The sequence below is a fragment of the Triticum urartu genome, chromosome 5A (genome assembly GCF_056163025.1).
Source record: "Triticum urartu cultivar PI428250 chromosome 5A, HENAU_Tu73, whole genome shotgun sequence".
Taxonomy (NCBI): domain Eukaryota; kingdom Viridiplantae; phylum Streptophyta; class Magnoliopsida; order Poales; family Poaceae; genus Triticum; species Triticum urartu.
The window spans coordinates 625,226,535-625,237,369 of record NC_141877.1 but is presented as its reverse complement, the minus strand read 5'-3'; positions in this window follow the sequence as shown (position 1 = coordinate 625,237,369).

Genomic DNA, 10,835 nt, shown 5'->3' with positions numbered 1-10,835 from the left:
AGATATTGCCCTAAAAACTAATGTAATTTTGATTAATTACTGTGATTGAGCGATTTATGGTAAGGATAATTAATTTAAATTTAATTTTTAAGATTGATCCTGGTTGATTCTTTTACATAAAGACATTACTAAATAACTCGCGTCAACATGGAAGGTTCTGATCCATTCTACAAGATTCCTATTCCTACGATAATCATATCCTATGAACCAAAAGAGGCCTCAGATTTCTTTTGTTGTGTGGGGGATGACGCAAAAATAAACCAAGGGTTGGTGGGAGTGTAGACGGAAAAAAAATCAGCGAAATAAAACGGTTGAAAGTGATGGGACGAAAATAAACCGTACTATTCAACCAACTCAGACATTAGAAGTAGAGAATTTTAAAATTCTAAATTAGACTACACATATGCGACACACAATTGAAAGGAATCAGATAGCTAAGGTGAGACCATAAAAAGTAAATAGAGTTCACTGACCTGTTCCTCGGCGGCTGTGACAAACTCTCGACCAAGTGAGCGCATGACGAGAGGGCCACCGGGAGAACAGGGACGGCAACCGATACCTTGGGGTGTGGCGGGCACCAAGTAGCTGTTGGAAATATGCCCTAGAGGCAATAATAAAAACATTATTATTATATTTCTTTGTTCATGATAATTGTCTTTATTCATGCTATAACTGTATTATCCGAAAATCGTAATACACGTGTGAATACATAGACCATAATATGTCCCTAGTAAGCCTCTAGTTGACTAGCTCGTTGATCAACAGATAGTCATGATTTCCTGGCTATGGACATTGGATGTCATTGATAACGGGATCACATCATTAGGAGAATGATGTGATGGACAAGACCCAATCCTAAGCATAGTACAAAGATCGTGTAGTTCGTTTGCTAGAGCTTTTCTAATGTCAAGTATCTTTTCCTTTGACCATGAGATCGTGTAACTCCCGGATACCGTAGGAGTGCTTTGGGTGTATCAAACGTCACAACGTAACTGAGTGACTATAAAGGTGCATTACAGGTATCTCCGAAAGTGTCTGTTGGGTTGACACGAATCGAGACTGGGATTTGTCACTCTGGATAACGGAGAGGTATCACTGGGCCCACTCGGTAATGCATCATCATTATGAGCTCAAGGTGACCAAGTGGTTGATCACGGGATCATGCATTACGGTACGAGTAAAGTGACTTGCCGGTAACGAGATTGAACAAGGTATTGGGATACCGACGATCGAGTCTCGGGCAAGTAACATACCGATTGACAAAGGGAATTGTATACGGGGTTGATTAATCCTCGACATCGTGGTTCATCCGATGAGATCATCGTGGAGCATGTGGAAGCCATCATGGGTATCCAGATCCCGCTGTTGGTTATTGACCGTAGAGTCGTCTCGGTCATGTCTGCTTGTCTCCCGAACTCGTAGGGTCTACACACTTAAGGTTCGGTGACGCTAGGGTTATGAAGATATGAATATGCAGTAACCCGAATGTTGTTCGGAGTCCCGGATGAGATCCCGGACGTCACGAGGAGTTCCGGAATGGTCCGGAGGTAAAGAATTATATATAGGAAGTGCTGTTTCGGCCATCGGGACAAGTTTCGGGGTTATCCGTATTGTACCGGGACCACCGGAGGGGTCCCGGGGGCCCACCGGGTGGGGCCACCTGTCCCGGGGGGCCACATGGGCTATAGGGGGTGCGCCTTGGCCTTCATGGGCCAAGGGCACCAGCCCTACTAGGCCCATGCGCCTAGGGTTTCCACCACGGAGGAGTCCAAGTGGTGGAAGGCACCCCGAGGTGCCTTGGGGGGGAGGGAAACCCTCCCCTGGCCGCCGCACCTAGGAGATCAGATCTCCTAGGCTGCGCACCACCCCCCCTTGGCCCTCCTATATATAGTTGAGGAGAGGGAGGACTTCATACCTCAGCCTTTGGTGCTTCCTCTCTCCCTGTTACGTCTCTCTCTCGTAGTATAGGCGAAGCCCTGCTACTGTGACGCCCTGCATCCACCACCACGCCGTCGTGCTGCTGGATCTTCATCAACCTCTCTTCCCCCCTTGCTGGATCAAGAAAGGAGGAGACGTCATCCGTTCCGTACGTGTGTTGAACGCGGAGGCACCGTCCGTTCGGTGCTTGATCATCGGTGATTTGAATCACGTCGTGTTCGACTACATCATCCCCGTTCTTTGAACGCTTCCGCTCGCGATCTACAAGGTACGTAGATGCATCTAATCAATCGTTGCTAGATGAACTCCTAGATGGATCTTGGTGAAACGAGTAGGAAATTTTTTGTTTTCTGCAACGTTCTCCAACAGTGGCATCATGAGCTAGGTCTATGCGTAGTTCTCTTGCACGAGTAGAACACAAAGTAGTTGTGGGCGTTGATTTTGTTCAATATGCTTGCCGTTACTAGTCTTATTTTGATTAGGCGGCATCATGGGATGAAGCGGCCCGGACCGACCTTACACGTACTCTTACGTGAGACAGGTTCCACCGACTGACATGCACTAGTTGCATAAGGTGGCTAGCGGGTGTCTGTCTCTCCTACTTTAGTTGGATCGGATTCGATGAAAAGGGTCCTTATGAAGGGTAAATAGCAATTGGCATATCACGTTGTGGTCATTGCGTAGGTAAGAAACGTTCTTGCTAGAAACCCATAGCAGCCACGTAAAACATGCAAACAACAATTAGAGGACGTCTAACTTGTTTTTGCAGGGTATGCTATGTGATGTGATATGGCCAAAAGGATGTGATGAATGATATATGTGATGTATGAGATTGATCATGTTCTTGTACAAGGGAATCACGACTTACATGTCGATGAGTATGACGATCTACAAGGATGATCATGGAGCCCCAAGATGGAGATCAAAGGAGCTATGTGATATTGGCCATATCATGTCACTGTTATTATTTGATTACATGTGATGTTTATCATGTTTTGCATCTTGTTTACTTAAAACGACGGTAGTAAATAAGATGATCCCTTACAACAATTTCAAGAAGTGTTCTCCCCTAACTGTGCACCGTTGCTACAGTTCGTCGCTTCGAAGCACCACGTGTTAATCGGGTGTGATAGATCCTTTCGTTCACATACAACGGGTGTAAGAAGTTTTACACATGCAAAAACACTTAGGGTTAACTTGACGAGCCTAAGCATGTGAAGACATGGCCTCGGAACACAGAGACCGAAAGGTCGAACACGAGTCGTATGGAAGATACGATTAACATGGAGATGTTCACCAACGATGACTAGTCCGTCTCACGTGTTAATCGGACACGGATTAGTTGACTTGGATCGTATAACACTTAGATGACTAGAGGGATGTCTAATCTGAGTGGGAGTTCATTAATAATTTGATTAGATGAACTTGATTATCATGAACTTAGTCTAAAATCTTTACAATATGTCCTGTAGATCAAATGGCCAACGTAGTATTCAATTTCAACGCGTTCCTAGAGAAAACCAAGCTGAAAGACGATGGCAGCAACTATACGGACTGGGTCCGGAACCTGAGGATCATCCTCATAGCTGCCAAGAAAGATTATGTCCTACAAGCACCGCTAGGTGATCCACCCGTCCCACAGAACCAAGACGCTATGAACGCTTGGCAGACACGTACTGATGACTACTCCCTCGTTCAGTGCGGCATGCTTTATAGCTTAGAGCCGGGGCTCCAAAAGCGTTTTGAGAGACATGGAGCATATGAGATGTTCGAAGAGCTAAAAATGGTTTTTCAAGCTCATGCCCGGATCGAGAGATACAAAGTCTCCGATAAGTTCTTCAGCTGTAAGATGGAGGAAAATAGTTCTGTCAGTGAGCACATACTCACTATGTCTGGGTTGCATAACCGCTTGACTCAGCTGGGAGTTAATCTCTCGGATGACGCGGTCATTGACAGAATCCTCCAGTCGCTTCCACCAAGCTACAAGAGCTTTGTGATGAACTTCAATATGCAGGGGATGGTAAAGACCATTCCTGAAGTATTTGCTATGCTGAAATCAGCAGATGTAGAAGTCAAGAAGGAACATCAAGTGTTGATGATGAATAAAACCACTAAGTTCAAGAAGGGCAAGGGTAAAAAGAACTTCAAGAAGGACGGCAAGGAAGTTGCTGCGCCCGGCAAGCAAGCTGTCGGGAAGAAGTCAAAGAATGGACCCAAGCCTGAGACAGAGTGCTTTTATTGCAAAGGGAAGGGTCACTGGAAGCGGAACTGCCCCAAATACTTAGCGGATAAGAAGGCCGGCAACACCAAAGGTATATTTGATATACATGTGATTGATGTGTACCTTACCATTACTCGTAGTAACTCCTGGGTATTTGATACCGGTGCCGTTACTCATATTTGTAACTCACCACAGGAGCTGCGGAATAAACGGAAACTGGAGAAGGACGAGGTGACGATGCGCGTCGGGAATGGTTCCAAGGTCGATGTGATCGCCGTCGGCACGCTACCTCTACATTTACCTACGGGATTAGTTATAAAACTCAATAATTGTTATTTAGTGCCATGTCTGAGCATGAACATTGTATCAGGATCTCGTTTAATACGAGATGGCTACTCATTTAAATCCGAGAATAATGGTTGTTCTATTTATATGAGAGATATGTTTTATGGTCATGCTCCGATAGTCAATGGTTTATTCTTAATGAATCTTGAGCGTATTACTACACATATTCATAGTGTGAATACCAAAAGATGTAAAGTTGATAATGATAGTCCCACATACTTGTGGCACTGCCGCCTTGGTCACATAGGTGTCAAACGCATGAAGAAGCTCCATGCAGATGGACTTTTAGAGTCTCTTGATTATGAATCATTTGACACGTGCGAACCATGCCTCATGGGTAAAATGACCAAGACTCCGTTCTCAGAAACAATGGAGCGAGCAACCAACTTATTGGAAATCATACATACTGATGTGTGCGGTCCAATGAGTGTTGAGGCTCGCGGTGGCTATCGTTATGTTCTCACCCTCACTGATGACTTAAGTAGATATGGGTATGTCTACTTAATGAAACACAAGTCTGAAACCTTTGAAAAGTTCAAGGAATTTCAGAGTGAAGTTGAGAATCATCGTGACAGGAAAATCAAGTTTCTACGATCAGATCGTGGAGGAGAATACTTGAGTCACGAATTTGGCACACACTTAAGAAAATGTGGAATAGTTTCACAACTCACGCCGCCTGGAACACCTCAGCGTAATGGTGTGTCCGAACGTCGTAATCGCACTCTATTAGATATGGTGCGATCTATGATGTCTCTTACCGATTTACCGTTATCTTTTTGGGGCTATGCTTTAGAGACTGCCGCATTCACTTTAAATAGAGCTCCGTCGAAATCCGTTGAGACGACACCGTATGAATTATGGTTTGGGAAGAAACCTAAGCTGTCGTTTCTAAAAGTTTGGGGATGCGATGCTTATGTCAAGAAACATCAACCTGAAAAGCTCGAACCCAAGTCAGAAAAATGCGTCTTCATAGGATACCCTAAAGAAACTTATGGGTATACCTTCTACCTCAGATCCGAAGGCAAGATCTTTGTTGCCAGGAATGGATTCTTTCTAGAGAAAGAGTTTCTCTCGAAAGAAGTAAGTGGGAGGAAAGTAGAGCTTGATGAAGTATTACCTCTTGAACCGGTAAATGGCGCAACTCAAGAAAATGTTCCTGAGGTGCCTGCACCGACTAGAGAGGAAATTATTGATGATGATCAAGATACTTCTGATCAAGCTCCTACTGAAATTCGAAGGTCCACAAGGACACGTTCCGCACCAGAGTGGTACGGCAACCCTGTCTTGGAAATCATGTTGTTAGACAACAGTGAACCTACGAACTATGAAGAAGCGATGGCGGGCCCGGATTCCGACAAATGGCTAGAAGCCATGAAATCCGAGATAGGATCCATGTATGAAAACGAAGTATGGACTTTGACTGACTTGCCCGTTGAACGGCGAGCCATAGAAAATAAATGGATCTTTAAGAAGAAGACAGACGCGGATGGTAATGTGACCATCTATAAAGCTAGGCTTGTCGCTAAGGGTTATCGACAAGTTCAAGGGGTTGACTACGATGAGACTTTCTCACCGGTAGCGAAGCTGAAGTCCGTCCGAATCATGTTAGCGATTGCCGCATTCTATGATTATGAAATATGGCAAATGGATGTCAAAACGACATTCCTTAATGGTTTCCTTAATGAAGAGTTGTATATGATGCAGCCGGAAGGTTTTGTCGATCCTAAGAATGCTAACAAGGTGTGCAAGCTCCAACGCTCGATTTATGGGCTGGTGCAAGCATCTCGGAGTTGGAACATTCGCTTTAATGAGATGATCAAAGCGTTTGGGTTTACACAGACTTATGGAGAAGCCTGCGTTTACAAGAAAGTGAGTGGGAGCTCTGTAGCATTTCTCATACTATATGTAGATGACATACTTTTGATGGGAAATGATATAGAACTCTTGGACAGCATCAAGGCCTACTTGAATAAAAGTTTTTCAATGAAGGACCTTGGAGAAGCTGCTTATATATTAGGCATCAAGATCTACAGAGATAGATCAAGACGCCTCATAGGTCTTTCACAAAGCACATACCTTGATAAGATTTTGAAGAAGTTCAAAATGGATCAGTCCAAGAAAGGGTTCTTGCCTGTTTTGCAAGGTATGAAATTGAGCTCAGCTCAATGTCCGACCACGGCAGAAGAGATAGAAGAGATGAGTGTCATCCCCTATGCCTCAGCCATAGGTTCTATTATGTATGCCATGCTGTGTACCAGACCTGATGTAAACCTTGCCGTAAGTTTGGTAGGAAGGTACCAAAGTAATCCCGGCAAGGAACACTGGACAGCGGTCAAGAATATCCTGAAGTACCTGAAAAGGACTAAGGAAATGTTTCTCGTTTATGGAGGTGATGAAGAGCTCGTCGTAAAGGGTTACGTCGACGCTAGCTTCGACACAGATCTGGATGACTCTAAGTCACAAACCGGATACGTGTATATGTTGAATGGTGGAGCAGTGAGCTGGTGCAGCTGCAAACAGAGCGTCGTGGCGGGATCTACATGTGAAGCGGAGTACATGGCAGCCTCGGAGGCAGCACATGAAGCAATATGGGTGAAGGAGTTCATCACCGACCTAGGAGTCATACCCAATGCGTCGGGGCCAATCAAACTCTTTTGTGACAACACTGGAGCTATTGCACTTGCCAAGGAGCCCAGGTTTCACAAGAAGACAAGGCACATCAAGCGTCGCTTCAACTCCATTCGTGAAAATGTTCAAGATGGAGACATAGAGATTTGTAAAGTACATACGGACCTGAATATAGCAGATCCGTTGACTAAACCTCTCCCTAGGGCAAAACATGATCAACACCAGAATTCCATGGGTGTTCGATTCATCACAATGTAACTAGATTATTGACTCTAGTGCAAGTGGGAGACTGTTGGAAATATTCCCTAGAGGCAATAATAAAAGCATTATTATTATATTTCTTTGTTCATGATAATTGTCTTTATTCATGCTATAACTGTATTATCCGGAAATCGTAATACACGTGTGAATACATAGACCATAATATGTCCCTAGTAAGCCTCTAGTTGACTAGCTCGTTGATCAACAGATAGTCATGATTTCCTGGCTATGGACATTGGATGTCATTGATAACGGGATCACATCATTAGGAGAATGATGTGATGGACAAGACCCAATCCTAAGCATAGTACAAAGATCGTGTAGTTCGTTTGCTAGAGCTTTTCTAATGTCAAGTATCTTTTCCTTTGACCATGAGATCGTGTAACTCCCGGATACCGTAGGAGTGCTTTGGGTGTATCAAACGTCACAACGTAACTGGGTGACTATAAAGGTGCATTACAGGTATCTCCGAAAGTGTCTGTTGGGTTGACACGGATCGAGACTGGGATTGTCACTCTGGATAACGGAGAGGTATCACTGGGCCCACTCGGTAATGCATCATCATTATGAGCCCAAGGTGACCAAGTGGTTGAGCACGGGATCATGCATTACGGTACGAGTAAAGTGACTTGGGATACCGACGATCGAGTCTCGGGCAAGTAACATACCGATTGACAAAGGGAATTGTATACGGGGTTGATTAATCCTCGACATCGTGGTTCATCCGATGAGATCATCGTGGAGCATGTGGGAGCCATCATGGGTATCCAGATCCCGCTGTTGGTTATTGACCGGAGAGTCGTCTCGGTCATGTCTGCTTGTCTCCCGAACCCGTAGGGTCTACACACTTAAGGTTCGGTGACGCTAGGGTTATGAAGATATGAATATGCAGTAACCCGAATGTTGTTCGGAGTCCCGGATGAGATCCCGGACGTCACGAGGAGTTCCGGAATGGTCCGGAGGTAAAGAATTATATATAGGAAGTGCTGTTTCGGCCATCGGGACAAGTTTCGGGGTTATCGGTATTGTACCGGGACCACCGGAGGGGTCCCGGGGGCCCACCGGGTGGGGCCACCTGTCCCGGGGGGCCACATGGGCTGTAGGGGGTGCGCCTTGGCCTTCATGGGCCAAGGGCACCAGCCCTACTAGGCCCATGCGCCTAGGGTTTCCACCACGGAGGAGTCCAAGTGGTGGAAGGCACCCCGAGGTGCCTTGGGGGGAGGGAAACCCTCCCCTGGCCGCCGCACCTAGGAGATCAGATCTCCTAGGCTGCGCACCACCCCCCCTTGGCCCTCCTATATATAGTTGAGGAGAGGGAGGACTTCATACCTCAGCCTTTGGTGCTTCCTCTCTCCCTGTTACGTCTCTCTCTCGTAGTATAGGCGAAGCCCTGCTACTGTGACGCCCTGCATCCACCACCACGCCGTCGTGCTGCTGGATCTTCATCAACCTCTCTTCCCCCCTTGCTGGATCAAGAAAGGAGGAGACGTCATCCGTTCCGTACGTGTGTTGAACGCGGAGGCACCGTCCGTTCGGTGCTTGATCATCGGTGATTTGAATCACGTCGTGTTCGACTACATCATCCCCGTTCTTTGAACGCTTCCGCTCGCGATCTACAAGGTACGTAGATGCATCTAATCACTCGTTGCTAGATGAACTCCTAGATGGATCTTGGTGAAACGAGTAGGAAAATTTTTGTTTTCTACAACGTTCTCCAACAGTAGCAGCGGCGTCGCAAGAACCTTTTCAGCCATGACTTCACCAGTAGCCATTACAGTCTTGTACACAAGACCAAATGATCCATGGCCCAGAATCGTTGTGAAGTTTTTGGTAGCCTTCTGCAGATCCTTGAACAACCGACACAGTAACATGGAGCAATCAGAAAGATGTTACTTTGCTTCTGGCTACTCACACCAACACTAACATTCACAATAAGATCATGGTATAAGTTGCATGCATGCATTTCTAGAGCTGCCATGAACGTACTATCCTTAATTAGATCAAATGCATTAGACAGTCAAGCTGATATATTTCAACTTTACAATTCACTGATCATGTGATCTTAATACTGCAACCAAGATTGCAACGGAGGAGTAGTTGCCATACTTGTAATGGTACTCCGGGATCCCAAAGACGGACATGGGCTGGTCCCTGCCGTTGTTGCCCCGCCCGCCCCAGAAGGCGACTTGCTTCCCCGCCGGCAGCAGGTTGTTGCCCCAGTCGGAGACGCTCTCGAAGACCACGGAGACAGAGATACTGGATTAAGGCTCGCGGAGCCGTTGGCCTGCGGCGTAGCCGTGGATGACTCGAGTGACCATGTCCGTGTGCGTGCAACGGTGCTGGCCTGCCATCGGTACTTCCAAATGGCCAGGAACACGCACACCACGAGCACGACGGCCACGACCATGATGGCCACGACCTTCACCATATCGCCCATTCCCGGGCTCCTCCCAATGCCTTCCCGCTAGGGCCAAGACGGCCCAGAGGCCACCGCGCTCCCATCTTCTCTCCCTCCTCTCTTCCATGGCTGGTACAAGGGACGTGCTGGGATGAACGGGAGGCAACCCTCGAGATCTAGATCGGGTGTGATCGGATTTGGAAGAAAAAACTGAATTGGGAATGATTGGAAAAGATTGAGGGAAGGAGATCGGAAATGGAATGGAAAGAAGATAGGTATGGTCAGATTTGGAAGAAAATTCTGACTTGGGAGTGATTGGAAAGGATTGGGGGAAGGAGATCCGGAACAGAATGGAAACAACGAGAGAAGATCGGTGGGATAGGAAGAAAAATCAGTTGGCGGGTTTAGTAACCGGAGATAAAAATGGAAGGAGGAGTGGTGACAGGTGAGACGGAAATAAACCAGTGCGAGGTGGCGGGTGGTGGAAGCTGAGACAAAAAAAACTAGACGAAAGTGATGGGACTATTCAACCAACTCGTGCATTGGGAGTAGAGATTGCTGCAAGAAAAAAACGAAGGGAGGTCGTGGAAGCGAACTAAAGAAACAATGTACGGACTGCCAAGCGCAGAGATTAATGTGATTGAGCAATTTAATGTAAGGTTGATTAATTTAGATTTGATCTTTAGAGATTGATCGTGATTGATTCTTTCACATAAAGACATTCCTCAATAAATTGCGTCAGAATGAAAAGTTCTGGTCCGTTCAGATTTTTTTCATTGTATGTGAGGGTAACGCGAAACTAAACCGGTGGGGTGGGAGAGGAGACGAAAAAAACCCGACGAAATAAAACGGTTGAAAGTGATGGGACGAAAATAAACCGTACGAGGCTACCAACTACTCCATTAGAAGTAAAGACAAACAGCCGCCTAGTCGCCCAGGACACACCACGCACGACTCGCAGCCGCCTAGGGCAGTTCGCCGGTTGGCAAAAGGTAGGCGGCGCCGCACCTTACAGGTCACAGGCGATCACCACCGATGATGGAA